A 17,867-nucleotide genomic window follows, 5' to 3' on the forward strand; every position below is an offset into this window, starting at 1 on the left:
GAGTTTATATCACACTGGGATTACTCATTATCAACAATTCAAAAAAATATGCAAAAAAAAAAAAAAACAAAAACAGATACAATAGTTCAAGAAAAAGACAATAGTAGCATTGATCATTGAAACTGCTATGTTCAGTGCAGTGTCTTATGTACAGAGAGGGATTCCCTTCACAAGCTTGAACTGCAAATGGTCAAGACCATAAGCTCGAAGTTTTGAAACTTCAAATGTTTTGAATGGAGATTGTCATGCAGTGCAGAACAGGAAGTTTACTGTTTACCTCACTGTAGTGCAATCTCGGAGTTGGTAAATTTATTTGGAAAGGGGTGTGGGGGGTGAAGGGTGGCTTGCCCCCTGCAAAAATGTTTTAAAAAAGTTTGTTTTTATTTTTTTATTACAATTTCGAAGTTTCAAAACTTTGATCTTATGGTCTCAACCATTTGCAGTTTGAAGTTTTGAAACTTCGAACTTGTGAAGTAGATCCACAGAGAGACACAACTAGGATTTGCTAGCAGAAACTAGAACAATGTGAAAAAGTGATACTCAAACAGTTCTAATAGTAGGAGTAGGAGCAACAAGGCTAATGAAAAAGAATTTACAATTGTATTTAAATAAACTATCAATGCATCTAACCCCATATGAATTGGAGAAAGAGGCAGTTCTGGGCACATTGTGGGTGCTGAGAAGAGCGCTGTTAACTAACATCAAAAACTGGAATACTAATTTCATAAACTCTAATCGTACCCTGACTCAGGAATGTGGTCCATGCCTGTGATGGTATACGAAAAAATGCTTGCAGAAATTTAATTCAGCATTTGCATTTCAATATTTTGTTCAGTATTTAAGATGAAAGTTATAATCTTTCTTCACATCCTGTGAACAGGTCAACATATTATACAAAATATCTCAACACATATTACAGTTGCTGTTTGTTTGCATTAAGCATTCCAACACTGTTGCTTATTGCATTTTGCTTATTGGCTTAACAGGCTGCACTACACAAATGAATGAATTTTGCTTCACAAGTCTGTAATATTACATTCATGATCTTGTGAATCCCTTCCTGCATGACTATGTGAAGTGATAGATTCACAAACCTGCAAATGATTGTCTTTTTGATACTGGGTAGTCTCTGCTGCACAGGCATGTGAGTCTTTGTTTTGATATAACAACTAGTGAATGGTGACTGCAACAGCACATTACGAATCTGTTTAATTATGCCCAGTTACTCGCAAACAAATCTGCCCAATATACAAAGGTTAATTGAAGGAGAGTATGAAACAGGATCTTAATTTATTTTTTAATGCAAAAACACTTTCTAATCCAGTGATTTTAATTTGTGGTCAGTGCAAGTCAGCAGAGAAGCTTTGGAACCAGGCACAGAACTCTTCAAGTTCAATTTTCCTGAATGTATTTTCTGTGAGACGTTAACATTTATAATCAGCTTTTCAGTCTAGCACCTCCATTGTTAGCACAGTTGAAATTCTTTCTGTTGTGCAGCAGTGATACGCACTTCATACACTGTAGCCACATTCACAAACAAGTCAAACCAGCTTCAAACTAAATCATCAGCTAAATAGCCAACAGTTTTATTTCATTGTATACTTGCAGAACATTTTTAATATCATTCTGTTTTTTCAAAATTTGTTCACTTGAAAGAAATAGTTGAACAGTTAATATTTCCTGCATTCTGTGATGAGTGTTAGATGCAGCTTATTTATTGGGTACCGTTTTCCTCAGTGTGCTATTCACTTGTCATTTTTCCAATTTTTTTGAGTCATTTTGCTCAGTTTTCTTTCAAAATTTCTCCTGGCGGCCTTCTGGTTAATGCATGCCTTTTTTAGTTCTTTCTTTCAATATTAGCCAGTCATGGTTTTACCAGATGAAGATTTGACCAAAAACAAATTGAGGTAGCATCAAGACCTTGCAAAAGAAGCACACTGGGGCCAAGTATATGGGGACTTTCCTGCAGATTGATTAAATATCACTGTTTTTATCTCATCTCCTCCTATCTCATCTACCTCTACCCTTGGCATACTTAAGTCTTCCATAAATATTTCCATTTGTGCTCTTTCTTGATTTCCACATTTCTCTGCTTTATACAAATTTTCATAAAATTTCCGAAATATCTCTAATATCTCTACAAGATCTTTGGTTATTTTATTTATTTATTTATTTATTTTTGTTATAGGCTCCCTAATTTGGTGACAACCCTATCCAATTTCTGTTGCTTATGTCATGCTAAAACATTTTGTGGTCTGGAATTATTATCAAAAAATAACTGCTTAACAGCAATTTTTCTAAACTCAAGCATATTACCCAAGTGTTCAATTATTTTCTGTTAGCACTCTGGAGTTGCTTCTCTTCTTGTTCTGTGAGATTCCCCATAATTTGCAGTACTTTAACCTTTGTTAGACTCTCTAAATAATTTTTGTTACTTCTTAACCATATCTCTTTCTCTTTTATTTCTACCTTATTTTTAAGCCCCATTTTCATTTTATTCCACTCACTAACTATAACATCTGAAGAAATTTCTAGCTTCCCTAATAACTCTTGAATAATTTCCAGTACCCATTCCTTAAATTTCTCTCTTTTTAACAGGTAAGTAGGGAAGTACCAGTATCTCACTTGTAGTTCATTACCCTGCATTTTTATCTTATCTTTTAATGGTGCATGATCTGAAATAGTTATTAGATATATGTCAAAGCTTTCAATTAAATGTGCATGTTACTGTGAGATATAATTTCTATCTAGTCCAGCCTAGTTATTATACCTTGAGGAATATTATATAAATTCTCTTTGAGTTCCCACTACTGAATTCATGTCTTCCATACAAAATATTTTCATAACTTTTTTCAGAAATCTACCGTCTTTTGTTACATTTTCCCAGATGCAACCTCACTGTTGCAAATCAAGTTCCAGTCCCCACTTATAAGTCATATCCCCTGCTGAAAGCTAAATAATTCTACAAAAATATTAAGCTGCATAATAGCAATTTTTGGTGAAATATAAATACATGCCAGCTTAATACTCCTCCCTTGCCAATAGCCTCTTACTATCACAAATCTTCAAGTATTATATTTTTGCTTCTTCTATCATTATTGGAACTCCTCTAGCAATTAGTATAATTACTCCCTTTTTATTTTGTCCCTAATATTCTGCTGAATGTCTATTCTGAAATATTTTCTTTGTCAAATTCACAAGTTCATATCTTCCAAATGTGTCTCTTGCAACATTGCTGTCTGCACTCTGCATTTCTTAATATAATTCAATAATATTTCCTTTTTGTCTATACCTGTAAAACAACTTACATTCCAAGATAATGGAGAGTGCAGCCATGATTATAAGAAGTTAATGTTTCCATCTGTTATACATGACATTTTTTTGAATGCATATATCCAACTTTTGTGTCACATGCACACACTAATGCTTAACAGACTGATCTTTCATAAGGTTGTTTTTTGTCATCTCCATTTGAACCTATGTCACATTTTTCAAGACTTTTTGTTTTAATGAAACCATCAAACAAAAAACTAAACACATTTTAGGACGGCCTCATAACCTATTAACTTAGCATAAACAAAACTATGAACATCTTTAAATAATGTCATTACCTAATAGCCCGAGATCACAGCCTATTAACTTAAATTTGCTTTTGTCCAGCCTTTCTTCTAATTACATTGTAAACCCTATATTACTTACAACTAAAAGTATGTGTTAACTTTAATATTTTTATCACATATAACAATCACTAAAAAGACTCCCCCACCTCCACATTTTAAAATACCCCTGACCATATACTACACAAAACTGTTTTACTATATAGCATGTGATTTATATCATGAAATATTTATACAAATACTATTAAGAAAAATGTTTTTATTACAGTCACATTTTTCCTTTTAGTGTCCTTCTAAACATTAATGACATAAATTGGGATATATGATTTACAGTCCACCCACAAGTTTAACAAAGTCAGCAAAAGTCCAATCTTTCTCAGCCACTTTTTCTTGCATAGCAATATTTCATAAAATTGACTGATGCTTTATAATCTCACATTGATTCACTAATTTCTGTGTTGCTGACCTTCTCCCCATTCATCTCCATCTCCAAGCCCAAAACATTCCTGATTCTTCCAGTCAGCTCTTGGTTCTTTCAGTCAACTCTTGTGCTTTGCTTTGTCTTTCAAACATTGTCCTTTGGGACATTGGAAAAATTTTCACTGGTAATGTCTCTCTGTGAGCTTTATTGTCAGAAAAATGAGAAGCAGTGTACCCTTCTGTTTGATGGCTCACTTCTTGTTGGATAAACTGTTGTAGTTAACTCCTCCTTGGCCTGTTCTGCAAAAGAAAATGTCTTTGATCCTCTGGAAAAAAATATTCTGAAAACAGCTGGATTTAGCAGCTTGAATCTCACACCTGTCTCTCGACATTCTCCTATTACAGGGAAAAATTTGCTTCTCTTCTACCTGGTGTACAGTGAATGGTCATTTTTCCACAAACAGTCTACTATCTCCAGTTTTTAATTCCCTGGGTCTGTATTAGATAATTGAACTTTTAAAAGTTCGACTGTCATATGGTCAACGCCATATGATTGAACTTTTAAAAGTTCGAGCATCTAATAAAAAAAATAAACTACACAAATAACCTACCTGAACATTTTAAGCAGGGAACAAGCCCCCCTGCACTCCCCCTCTTTAAATATACCAATTCCGAGATCGCACTACAGTTCAGAAAAGGGAAATCTTGCCATTCCGCACTATATGGAGATCTCCATTAAAACTTTCGAACTTTCAACAATTTGATCATATGGTGTCGACCATATGACAGTTGAACATTTGAAAGTTCAATTATGTAATATAGACCCTTTTCCCTTCTGCCACAATTTTTTCAGGATGATCTGCTGGTATGATTGTATCTGTACTAATACTGGTCTTGGCTGCTTTTTCATGACCAGGTTTGGAGCATACACATGGTGTGCTCCTTCAATTATCAGTTCCTGCCGTGGAATACCAGTCTAGTTGCTTATTTGTACATTCATAAAATTAATACATTCTGTTCCTTCTAGTTTCTCTGGTATAACAGAAGATCTTAGGTTTTCTCTGGGTGTTCTGTGTTTAATTCTACTTTTCTCTGAAACAGCTCTTTTGAGAAGTCTCATACTCAGCCAGCCTTTTCTTCATTTCACCTTCTGATTTTTGCAATTTTATCACTTCATCTGAATAGCTTCTTCTATTTTTCCATCCTTTTGTTATTAGTGTTGATGCAGTTCTTCAGTTCTTCATTTATTTTAATCACCTGTGAGTACAAGTGATTTATTTTTTCCTCTAAATTGCTGGAAGCTATCTCTTCTACCAAAACTGAAGATTGAACTGCTTTTTACTGAACAGCTGCATGATTTTTTCCAGTCCGTGTTTTCCCTTCAATTTTTCTATTTGATCTTCTGTCAAGTTCTTTAAATGTCTTCTTTGTTGGCACCCGGATGGTATACTTACTAGCCAGTAATTACATTTTACTCAAACTGGCATAATTACTAATTTTATTTCCCATTTAATTTTTTTCACACTGGTAGAGCTAACATGAAGCTGTTGATCAGTGTGCAGCAATCTTGGAAATCCCTGCTTGGATTTATTGAACCTGTGTATGGGATAGCTGTTGCAGAAACACTACTTCATTCACTGAAGTGTTAGTAAGTTTATCTGAGGGGCCTACTACAAGATCCTGACTAATACTTGTAACACAGTACAAATGGTAAGCACAAATACCTATTTTTGTATGGTAGGGCCTCAACAAGTTACTATGATAAGGTTTGCATTTCTGCCTTTCCTTTGGAAACTTAACAACCTAATTAGCATCACTCACCTTCCTACAACAATGACATTTTTCTTCCATGCTGCTTCAGGCTTATTTTAACTAGCAGAAATATGCACCATTAATTTTGTCCAACAGTATATTCTCATGCTGTCACTGTTTGGCCAGACCAAATATTCTGTTGCTGTGCTTGAGCTAGGTGCTCCTGTTCCAGCCCAATGAACTCCTTATTCCAGAAATTCAGCAAATGCTCCACAATAGATACTTTGTGGAAATCACCTTCACTTTTGTACCCATCATGAATTAAAACTGGAACCCCCCCCCCTCACCCTATGACCATACGGTATTTCAGAGGGTGAAGAACAAGTTGATTCTTGAAACTCTTCCCTATAAGAAAAGATGAGATAGGGCAGGTACTTGTCCAACTATCTCTTAAACTGATGTGCAACTCCACTTTAAGAGTAGAATTAAATCTTTCTACCAAGCTATTTGTTTGTGGGCAATAAAGGACAGTTTTTAACTGCTTTATCCTACTGTGCTTCTACAGACAAGTCTGAAAGTCTGACATAAAGTTAACTCCTCTGTCTCTCAACACTTCACAGGAAAACCTACCCTGCTTAACATTTCTAAAACAAAATATTTACCACATTTTCCACCTGAATACATGATAACACCATTACGTAAAGGTACATAGTAGCATTATCCACCATAACCAAGGTACTCATCTTACCTGTGGTGCTTAGAGTATTAAGATGCCCTACAATATGCATGCCTAGCCTATGAAATGGATTTTCAGTAATAGGAAAAAGCACCAAAGCATCTTTAGCTTTTATCATGCCTTGCCAAACCTTTGGTACTGCTTACAGTTCCTACAATATCTTGTCATGTTTTTTGCACCATCCACCCAAGGAAATGTTGCACAACTCTCCTCTCTGCATGCCTTATGACCTAAAAATATTATGATGGCAAATGGCCAGAATGGCCATAAGTGACCAAAGGTAGACCTTGGGACTACCTACTGCTGCGTCATCATCTCTCTCTCTCTCTCTCTCTAGCCACCATCCAGGAGTCCATTTTAAGTGTAATAGCCCCTTATCACAGTATACAGTCTCCCTCTGCCCATAAAAATCAGAACCTGCTTGCATACATCCCTCAAGTTTTGTAAGGTAGGGCTTAAGAGTGTTGCCTATTACTACACTTTCTTTACGATCCTACCTATTTCCTCTTCAGGAAGACATCTAGCAGTTTTTCTAACTGAGGCTTAGATTTAGGATTAATGATGCTATAATTTCTCCTGTGGTAGCCCTCTTCTGAAAAAGCCCAGCACCATCTGGCACATGATTCCAATTCATGACTGCTGCTATTACCAAGCTACTCTCATGAACTAACCACATCACCTGCCTGTTTGGAGATGTGGGTATTGGATGGGACTCTCTCCTTATGCCTTACCTATGTGCTTTTCTCCATGACTGAGTTACTGTAACTGCATATATACTAGGTATTATATTGTCAAAGTCATTAACTGTTAGGATATTTGATAGGATATCATTAAAAGCAACTGCCTACTTGTCTGCTTGAACCCCTCTTTCCAGTACAAATAAACAATGGACAATGGCAACTAAAAAGATGAACCTTCTATTGCCCTAAATGGACTATCCTAACAAGACAAGTAATGTTGCTAATAACTGCAGATTTTGCAATAGTTATGGCTGATGCAGTGTCCTTCTTAACAATAATTTATTTGCTCTCTATCATGTTAGGGCATAGGCCTTTGTGATAGTCATGAGCAACTGCAGTTTCACAACAAAACACTTCTACTCTCATGGCTCAGCTCACATGTTTTGTGTTCCCCTCCCTGTCTCTGTGGACATTTGGACCACACATGTCCTACATGGTTACACTGGCAACATCTAACTCTAGGACCTTGACATGTACTGAAACCAGTGACTTTCCCCTTTGGCTGTGGAGTCTGATATAATGTTTTAGACTGTCACTGTGACTTCCCTTATTCTCATGTGTAGTGCTGGGTAAACCCTCTCATGAGGTTGTGCCCTACTCCCTAAACGGATGTCTCTTCACTTTACCCATCTCTTTAGCTGAAACACATTCCTGGTCTGTCAACTGGATCCTCGTACTCCCAGACAAAGTACTTTGTACTTGCTCTCTACTTATAAGGTCTTCCAACATTTCAAAAATTGTAACTTGACCTCCACTCATATTCACCTATGAAAGTGAGTGGTTATTTCTTTAGTGAAATTGCTGGTGCTGTTTTCTGGTTTCCTTCTAATTTCTGCAAAAGTTTTTCTATAATCTCAGGTGTGATCTTAAAACACTCAAAAAGGATATGCTTTCATTTACTCTAGTTAATATAATCAGCATTGTATATGTTACTAATAGCGTGCATAGCTTTGCCATGAGCAGGTGAGTTAAAAACCTCAACCATTGTTCTTGGTCGGTTTGGTTCTAATTACTTACTCTTTCAAATACCTAAAATAAAGCTACCAAAGTCATCCCCCGCTTTATTTATAATAATGTGACACTGACCTTGGCAACTACAGCTGAGTCACCCCCTACTACACACTTAACACTTGGCGAAGTGTGATGAAGTCCCTCTCATGCAGTCACTCCTTCTCTCTCTCTCTCTCTCTCTCTCTCTCTATTATGCTATGGTCAATTTATTCTGAAGCTCCATTTTCTACACTATGGCTTCATGTTGATGCTTTTTTTCTGCCTCTTTGGTTTTAATCACTTTCATTGTCTTGACTGCTGTCAAACTCTCTAAATTGAGTTTTAGTCTGTTTATTTCTAGCTACATTGTAAAATCATCTGGGGACACAATGGGCATTCCTTTCATTGCATATTGCACACCAACACTCCATACTAGGCTGTTCACACATCCACAGGAGTGGCATTTAACTACACACAAGGTGTTTTTTAAGTTATCCTTGTTCAAATTACTATGTGGAAGGGAAGTCATTTTGATTTACAGTATTTAACCAGCTGCGCATTTGACATCTTGCCAGTGTTCTAATTATTATGGCAAAAAATTAAATAACCATTGTACAATGTATGCTACTGTATGTTTTATCTTTTTGCTACAGGTGTATACACAATGTTTACTGACACGGCTATTTTTTGCAGGCTGTAAAAGTCCAGAGAACAATATATCTACACCACTGCAAACATAATATGTGACAAACAGAGGTATGAATCTATGAACCTATGCTGTCAACAAATATGGGACAGGTAAGGGTATGGGTCTTAAAATCCCACCCAATGGTAACTATATAATGTGATGGACTGATGAGATTTAAATTTCATAACTTATAACACAATTTTCTTTAAACACTTGAACACTTGTCATTTCCTAAATGCAGATTAAAATGATGTTTTCCAGTGTGAAAGAACTGTTTTTATTTGCTGTGTGAAATGACATTTGTAGAAAGACAGATAATTTTTAGATGAATTATAAAAAGAGATTATACTGATAAGACTTTACTCACCAAGCACCTGTCCCATGGTGATTTCTATCCTGCATGTAAAGGAGCTTATAGACAAGTAATGCGTGTACCAAGTCACACCACAGCCATTCTAACTTTTCCAGCATTACATAGCAGAAGGTTCTGAATGGATTGTGAAAATATATTGTGGGATGCTGCTCAATGGAGCGGGGGGATATCACCCCTCTATGATGTCGACAACTAGATTTTGTTGATATACTGTAATGGCCATCTTGGGCTGGGTAAGGGATTTGAGCAGATGACGTTCTGCTCTTCCCCTTTGTCTATGACCCGATCATAGGAAAATTGTGCTGCTTAAAATCCTGTGTAAGAGGCTGGAGGTCTTGCAATTGACAACCACAGAGTTGCAGACAGCCATGCACAGCAGGGCAAGTATATTTCACACATTGATGCCAATACACATTGGTTTTAGAGGAAAGGGGAAATATCACTTAGAGCAAGTACCAGGTGAAATAAAAGAATAACGATACTGTGTACCATGTTTAAACGTTTAAAACTACCCCATTGTATTGCCAAATGTAAACATATAAATGTGTGTACAGAAATCACATTGGGCTAAAAATGTTCCGCCACCACTACCCTTTGCTTTCCTGACTTCTGAAGTGGGAAGTTTTCCCAGTCTGCTACCATACTGCCAGCTGCTTTTGTATGTTACTGTTAGGGGCATTAATGATCTTGATTAATAAGAGTTCAAGCATCAGTGTAACTCCAAGGTAACTAAATAACTGAACTTTTTCTAGTAGCTTGACCATCAGTCCTTGCAGTGCTGTCCTTAATCTGCCCATTGTATGAAAAAGTATGATATTCTTTTTTTTTATTTTTATGAATAGATGATTTGTTGAGGAAAAAGGAAAATATATTACAAAACTTCTGTATATTCTTCCCAAAATCCCTGGCTAGTTTCCTAGATGAAAGTCCTGTCTTTGTGATGACGCAGAACTTAGGAAGATGCCTTATCTTAAAACGATTCTCCTCTGTAGAGCTGATCATAGGCATGTAATCACAAGTTTCCATATGCAGTTTCAGGAGTATAGCCTCTGAACAGAATTCATTTTAACCTTGTCCTTGGTGTAGACAGATTACCATATATACTTCAATGGTTCTACACTGTGGTATTGGTTCATAATTTTCTTCTCCACTCATCCGACATGTATACATATAACTACATCACTAATTTAAACTACCAAAATGTTTTTGCCTTGGAAGGTTTATTTAAAGTTATGCCAGAGCTTTCCTGCACTAGAAAGGTACAGGTTAAAATCCAATGCAGAAATACCCACCATTGCTTGCAAGTAACAGGCCAGTGTGTTTTAGGATGGGGGTTATAGGAACCTACTGAAAATATTTTAAGTACAAGATATAAATGAGAAAAAATAGTAAGAACAAGGCAGAATTTAGAACCTAATTGAAAACCAGAATAACAGTGGAGTGAATTATCTGTTGTAGGACCCGCATCAAGCAATCAGAGATGGAGCTCAGAGGAGGAAGGGAGTTGCAGAAGTAATATTAAGACTGAGCGAACAGGGAATATTCAGTTGACAGCTGGCAATAAAGATGGAAAAATCTTCCAAACACCGTGTATAAAACAATATTAATTTAAGAAAAGAACCTTGTAAATTTGACAATTTGCAGCATTTTGAACTAACATTCATGTCTCCTTCCCCATCTTAAGCAAAATACCTGTCAGTTTTCATACCTTAGATTTTTTTTTTACATCTTGAAGAAAAAAAAAGAATTTCAGTTACACTAAACAAAACCATCCCGAGAGCAATATCTAAACATTTGCACTGCAGTCTTTCATAAGGCAAAATGGACTATAAAAAGAACATATAAGAGACAAATAGACAGTAAGGTTCCAAAGTATATGTATAGAGTCAGTTGAAGAAATCAGCCTCACAACTTTCCACTTAATAATATAATGATGACGATAATAATGCCCTTGGCATGCATGTTTGTGTATTGACAAACATCACAACTTCTGTAGATTTAAATACCATTTAGCAGATTTAGTCTAACAGATGCAAACTGTTTTGCTATTCTGGGCCTGAAATGGCTTTTAGTCCATCATTCACACTATAGTTTCTAGGATACCCATATAGACAAACACAAATACAAAAACATTATATTATTTACTAATGAAATGATACATTTCATCTTTGCTTGCAGTTGTACTGTATCAGGCAAAGAATGCAACACATTTAACCTTCACTGTGTAAACAATGATTCTTTGTTTGATGCAAAATCTTCTTGGAGGCTGAATTCCAAGGCACTGGGAGTTTGTTTAGCCTGACTGGAATAAAGACGTTATTGTACTTTTAAACTGTGAGCCTTTGCATCCATAGGTCTAGATTATTTCATGTCTGAATGCCAAGGTGCCAGGAGTTTGTTTAATCTGAATGGAATAAAAGCATGTTTGTATCATTATAGTGGGACATTTTCCATTTATAATTGTATACATCACGCTATTGTTGCAATCTGTTCACAGAAATTTTAAGCAACTTTTTTTTTTACTCTTTTACACATACACAGTGCAAAATGAAGAAATAAAAGTTTAATTGCTTTGCAGTGTGCTCCCATAGGGCAATATAACAATACAGCATAAGAACAAGGGAAGCTATGTTATAATTTGAATGTTTTCTATCCAATGAAACTTACAATTAATTTTAATTCCTTCCATAACATCTTAGTTATATGTACATACAAGTGTGTGTGTGTGTGTGTGTGTGTGTGTGTGTGTGTGTGTGTGTGTGTGTGTGTGTGTATATGTATATATATATATATATATATATATATATATATATATATATATATATATATATTTAACTTCACTAGACAGCCCTATTGTTGGTGTGCATGATGGTGACATCAAATCGACATTATGCACTTTAATACATTAAAACATGTGGGCCAAGAATGAATCTTAGTTCATGCAAAAACCTTTAAACAAAAAGGCAAAAGAAAACATTGCTTTTTCCTAGAGGGTCAAGCCCTCCACGTCCTGCTGAACATATATCCTAACATCGAGATCACACAATTCTTGTGGGAAGGGCAAATTCACCAACCCCAAGAATCATACAATCCATACCTTTCAACCTCTTAGAGCAAGAAATCTGGACAAAGCCATAAATAATTGGAGGGCAAAGTCCAAAAAATGGGCCCAATTTTTAAGTAATGCTCTTAAAAACTAAAGGAACAGACCAAAAATAAATGGAAAAATCTGGACATTCTGTGACAATCTGGGCACTTCAGAGGCAAGGTCCAATCTGCTACTTTTGTTGACAGATGTCATGAATCATCTGTTTAGTTGACCAAATCATGTCAACTAAACAGATGTTGACCGTTGAACAAAAGTAGCAGAACATAAATATATATATATATATATATATATATATATATATATATATATATATATATATATATATATATAAATACACACACACACACACACACACACATATATGTATATATATATATATATATATATATATATATATACACACACACACACACACACCACACACACACACAATGTGTGTGTGTGGTGTGTGTGTGTGTGTGTGTGCGTGTGTGTGTGTGTGTATGTATATATATATATATATATATATATATATATGTATATATATATATATATATGGGCCTACTTTAACCCATCAAAAGCTCACTTGTGCGAATTGCAAGTAAGTAAATCCAGTTCAGCCAAAGTGCATTTAAGCAAAAATGCACTTTCACGAATTGCACTTTACCGAAGCTCGGTACAGTGGGGTAAGGGAATATACCCACTGTAGTGTGATCTTGGAGTTCGTATATTCAATTAGCAGGGGCGTGGGGGGTGCATGGGGGCTTGCCCCTGTGCAAAAATATGTGTGTACTGTGTTTTATTTGCGTTTCTTGAGTGTAAGTCATGAAAGTGCATTTTTGCTTAAATGCACTTTCACTGAACTAGATTTGCTTACTTGCGATTCACACAAGTGAGCTTTCCATGGGTCAAAGTAGACCCATATATATATATATATATATATATATATATATATATATATATATATATATATATATATATACACATATATATGGGTCTACTTTGTTTTGTTGAATCTCATTTCACTGAATTTCATTTCACCCCGGCCACTTCGCTGAAAACTCATTTCACTGAATCTCATTTCACTGAACTGAAGTTAGTATATATATGGCATTGTTCATAGGTTCATGGGTTCATAGGTAGGTACTAGGCTATCTGCCTGAGGGCATTTATAAGCCTAGCCAGAGTGTGTCGGCTTTCGCCGCCCCATTGATTAATTAACTGATCCTCTGTCAAGCAGAGCCATTGAAGTGATTCCAGGGGTGTATTTTCTGTTACCCATCCACTCGTCAAGGGGCTCTGCCTGATGTAATTTGGAATTTTGTTCCAAAGTATGAGGAGTCTCTGTGACAGCAATCTAACCTTCCAGCATGTTCCATTTATTGTTGTGGTGAGGTTTAGCTCACTAGAGAGCGTGGCTCGCAGTGGCTTGGATTTCTTTAGGTGGAGCATGTCCATCAATTCTGATTTGGACATGGATTTGTAAGTCAGGCAGAGATCACCTCTGAGTAAGCAATATGCCACTGAGTGCAGTTGGAGTTTTTTCAGTCGGGCTGCATAGGACATATGTTTGAGACCAGTAATCCTCTTGGTGAGGTACTTTTGTGGTCTTTCCAGCTGTTGGAAGTGTCTTGTGAGGTACATCCCAAATGGGGCATTGTGCTCTATGATGGGTCTAATGAGTGATGAGTAGAGGGGCACTATAACCTCTTTATTTCTAGAAGAGAACCCTTTAGTAATTAGATGGGCCACATAGAAGGATTTCCTAACTACTTTGGCAATATGATTGCCAAAGGAGAGATTACTATCTACCTGGGTCCCCAGATCTCTTATTACCTCTTCTGTATTAAGGGGGCTGCCACTTATGTGGTAATTCATGGGTGTTTTGTTTTTCCCAAACGGGATGATTATGCATTTTTTGGCATTTAGCTTGAGGCTATGACTTTGACACCAGGTGTCTGTCTCAGTAAGGCCCTTTTGGAGGATGTCCGTGTCAGCTGGAGAGTCAGTTATAGCTCCCAGTTTGCAGTCATCGTCGAACTTGGTTAGCCATAGTCCTCCTGTGTTTGTCTGTACTTCTGAAAAGGTTATTTCAAACAGTAGGGGTCCCAGGACCGAGCCTTGTGGGACACCACTTGTGAATGGTTTAGAGTCGGACCTGGAGCCCACTATTCTTACCGTGTGAGTTCTGTCTGTAAGCCAGTTGGCAACCCATCTCGTGACATAGGGGTTTATGTTCAGGCTGGTGAGTTTTTCTGTAATACCCGAGTGGGGAATGGTGTTGAAAGCCTTGGTGAGGTCAAGGTAGGCTGTGTGAACCACCTTTCCCTCGTCTATGGCCTTGGTGACTGTCTCGAAGAAGTCAACCATGTTTAGTAGGCATGATCTGCCCTTAACAAAGCCAAAGTGGGTCAGGTCAAGTGTTTGGAGGTTCCCAATGTCTTTGTTAATGAGTTCCATGATGATGCTCTCCATAGCCTTGCAGACCAGGCTAGTCAGGCTTATAGGGCGATAGTTACCAGGGTCAGTTGTGGCCCCTCCTTTGTGGAGAGGAATAACCATTGCTGTGCACCATTCTATGGGCACATAGCCTGTGGAGAGGCTGAGGCTGAACAGCGTGTTTAGGTGGGGGGTTAGTTCATTCTGTAGTTCATGCAAGACGCAGCCTGGGACACCATCTGGTCCCATTGGCGTTGTGTTTTTGGCTTTTGAATGGGCTGTTTTCACCTGTGCATCTGTGATTTTTGGGACACTACACTTTTCCGGTATTGTTGTGGGCCCTTTTGGAGGTGAGAGGGGGGTGAAGTTTGCACTGAATCTATCTGCCAGGATGTTGGCAATATCAGTAGGTTCAGTATATTTTGTGCTATTTTGCACTAGTTCAGTGCATATCTGCGAGTAGCCACTTAGATTCTTAATATAGCTAAAGAAGGCTTTGTGGTTATCCTTTGAATCCTTGGCTATTTTTCTTTCGAAGTTAGCCTTGGATGATTTCATGAGGGACCTCAATTTCTTACTCTTACTGATCAGGGATGTCTTTCCTTCTTGGGATTTGCTTTTTTTCTGAACTAGTTTCCTCCTTCTATTGTATAGCCAGTTTATTGCAGGGGACCAGCAAACTGGTTTCCTTCTCTTAGAGGAGTGAGGCTTGGTTTTGCTAGGGATGGCACGATCCATGCATCCTTGTAGGTGCTCATAGAGTGCATTTGTAAAAGTTTCTGCATCTTGGGCAGCATTATCCTTTAGCGTGGGGGTTGTGAAACTTTCCACCTCTGTCTTAAGTAAGGTGAAGTTTGCTTTAGAAAAGTTTTTACTGTGGTTTCCTTAGTTGGGGGTGGTGGTGGGGTGTGGACATCCAGAGTGATTAGTTTATGGTCTGATCTAACCAGTGATGGGTTGATCTTAGGTGTGGAACACCTGTCGCCCATGTTGGTGATGACCAGGTCCAATATGTTTTCACCTCTGGTAGGGGAGTTTACCAGCTGATCCAGGGCATTTGAGTTGATGAATTCTAGGAAGCACTGGGCCTGAGAATTTGTACTCGAGTAGATTTTTCAGTGAATGGTAGAGTAATTGAAATCGCCCAATATCAGGGTGTTTGGTAGGACCTTCATGTTTGTGTAGAGTACTGTAAGGCAAATAAAAGGTATATGTCCTTTTCCCCACTGTAGTGCGATCCTGGAGTTAGTATATATAGTTGGGGGGCACAGCCCCCCACAGGGGGGTGGGGGGTTGTAGCCCCCCACCTTGTTTGTTTTATATTGTATTTTATCAAAAACTTCAAAACAATACATTTTAACCAATAGACATGCATAGTTGCAACACCAATGACTAACTTTCTCCAGAAGACAATATGTATTCAAACTAAGTGGGGGGCTGTGCCCCCCCACAACCCCCAATGTGGGGGCTGTGCCCCCCACACAACCCCTAACAATATATACTAACCCCAGGATCGCACAACAGTCGTGAAAAGGGCATATACCTTTTACTTGCCTTACAGTACTCTACACAGTGCCATATATACTGACTGCAGTTCAGTGAAATGAGATTCAGTGAAATGAGTTTTCAGTAATTTGAGTTTTCAGTGAAGTGGTCATGGTGAAATGAAATTCAGTGAAATGAGATCCAACGAAACAAAGCAGACTCATATATATATTATATATATATATATATATATATATATATATATATATATATATATATATATATATATATATGTATATATATATGTATATATATATGAATACATGATTTTGCAGCCAAATAAATGGATTAAATATTGTTAGTCCTGTTTACCACTTAAGAAGAATCACAGGGATTTTTCTGAAGACTGTAGTACAGCAATTTAGCCTTCTTAATTAAAAGTTCAGTGAAGGAAGAAGCAAAAACCTGGTCAATAATTCTAAGACCAGTGGTTACTGCTGAAGCGAGGCTGCCAAGAGTATCTAGTTTGCCTAGTATGTACAAGACCTAAGACAATGTGCTTTCACTGAAGAGACATAGGTTCACAGGTTCATAGGTAGGTACTAGGCTATTGGCCCTGGCACCTATACAATCCCAGCCAAAAAGGTACCCTGGCTTTTGCCACCCAAGAAAATTATTTTCCTGTGCCACTGTCGAGCAGAGACACAGAAGTGATCCCCGGGGTGAATTTCCTATTTCCCATCCAATCATCAAGATTTTTCTTGAAGAGTGCTAATGAGGAGCTTTGTTTGATATAGATAGGTAGTTTATTCCAGCGTATGGGAAGTCTCCGGGACAGGAATCTATCCCTCTGGCATGTTCTGTTTATTGTGGTGACAAGGTTTAGGTCCCTAGTGCGGGTAGCTCAGAGTGTTTGGGATTTCTTTAAGTGGAGCATGTCCAACAGCTCTGGGTTTGACATAGCTTTGTATGTTAGGCAGAGATCACCTCTGAGTAGGCGATATGCGACGGAGTAAAGCTGGAGTTTTTTGAGACGGTCTGTGTAGGGCATTTGTTTGAGGCCGGTAATCCTCTTTGTGAGGTATTTCTGTGGCCTTTCCAGTTGTTGTAGATGTCTTGTGAGGTACATACGAAAAGGGGCGTTGTACTCTATAATGGGTCTAGTGAGTGATGAGTAGAGGGGAACAATGACCTCTTTTTTTCTGGATGAGAAACCTTTTGTGATGAGGTGTGTCACATAGATGGATTTCCTGACTATTGTGACAATGTGATTAATAAAGGAGAGACTACTGTCCACCTGTGTCCCAAGGTCTCTTATCACACTTTCGGTGCTAAGTATACTACCGCCTATGTTGTAGTTCATGGGTACAGAGTTTTTACCAAAGGGGATGACAATGCACTTTTTGGCATTGAGCTTGAGGCCATGGCTTTAACACTAGGCATCTGTCTCAGTGAGGCACTTTTGTAGGATGTCCACGTTGTTAGGAGTTTCGATTATGGCTCCTAGTTTGTAGTCATCTGCGAATTTCATTAGCCAAA

This window comes from Protopterus annectens, chromosome 7.part0, assembly GCF_019279795.1.
Source record: "Protopterus annectens isolate FY-2018-M chromosome 7.part0, PAN1.0, whole genome shotgun sequence".
Classification (NCBI taxonomy): domain Eukaryota; kingdom Metazoa; phylum Chordata; order Ceratodontiformes; family Protopteridae; genus Protopterus; species Protopterus annectens.